Source organism: Maylandia zebra, linkage group LG15 (genome assembly GCF_041146795.1).
Source record: "Maylandia zebra isolate NMK-2024a linkage group LG15, Mzebra_GT3a, whole genome shotgun sequence".
NCBI classification, from domain to species: Eukaryota; Metazoa; Chordata; class Actinopteri; order Cichliformes; family Cichlidae; genus Maylandia; species Maylandia zebra.
The window spans coordinates 12,587,550-12,588,494 of NC_135181.1; the positions used below are offsets into that span (position 1 = coordinate 12,587,550).

The 945-nt window shown below is 43.6% G+C and overlaps 1 pseudogene; it reads right to left on the bottom strand.

Moving 5' to 3' along the window:
* Positions 1–215: 215 nt before the first annotated feature.
* Positions 216–316, bottom strand: LOC112433849 (U2 spliceosomal RNA; annotated as a pseudogene).
* Positions 317–945: the final 629 nt, after the last annotated feature.

Sequence of the window (945 nt, forward strand, 5' to 3'; positions counted from 1 at the left end):
CACCTCCTCCGCGTACTCTCCCGTGCAAAAAGTCACGTCATAGTGCTTACTTGCCGTGCTTTGCTGGAGGCAGTAGATTTCCTCTGGTTGTACCTTCAATGCATCATAAAGAATCCTTCGTCCGAAATTAATTCTGTCATGGAAATCCTTTTCTTTATCCATTAGTTCGAATCTCAAGGTATTCCTCGTTCCATACGACCATGTATTCCTCTCCGAAAAGTTGGCCGACGTCGCCGCCATCCTACATTGCTTCTCGCCTTGTAACTGATAAGAACAGATACTACACTTGATCTTAGCCAAAAGGCCGAGAAGCGATACCCACATGTCGCACGACAGAAACCACTCATTCTGCTTACTGCAACTCTAACTCATGGTTACAATGAAGAACACAGTCGCCTTCTAACAAATGGTAGAGGACAGGTCGATGTTTTACTGACGTTTTACCTCCGAAACATCACAATATAACTATGGTCGGCATGTTTCAGTTTTTAAACGGCGCCACATATATGACGACACTTTAGTTTCTGAAACGCCGGTCAGCGCATGCCGGTTAATGAGATTCAAAATCACGTGGTCGCCTGCAGTCCAATCAGCGGTCGTTGAGACGGAGCGTCTTCAATTCATTTTTATAACTTTCTTGGCGTTATAATTGTTTTCATAATATGATAATTACATACTGTTAAATTTTTAATGTTTCTCCTCCCGGTAACTGTATTCCTGTTATGTCTGGGCTTTCCCTAATTGCACAAGCCAACGGTTCTACATATAACATGTACAGTAAGACTGAGAGGGGGCGACCTTGGCACAGACCTCTCATTTGTCTTTCATCCCAGCTTTTTTGGGGGTGACTGGGTGGGGGGATATTGCTCACAGCAAATTCCTAAAAACTCCTATTGATCATTGTTGCTCCCATAGATACATTTCAGTTTACCAGTCATGAGGCTC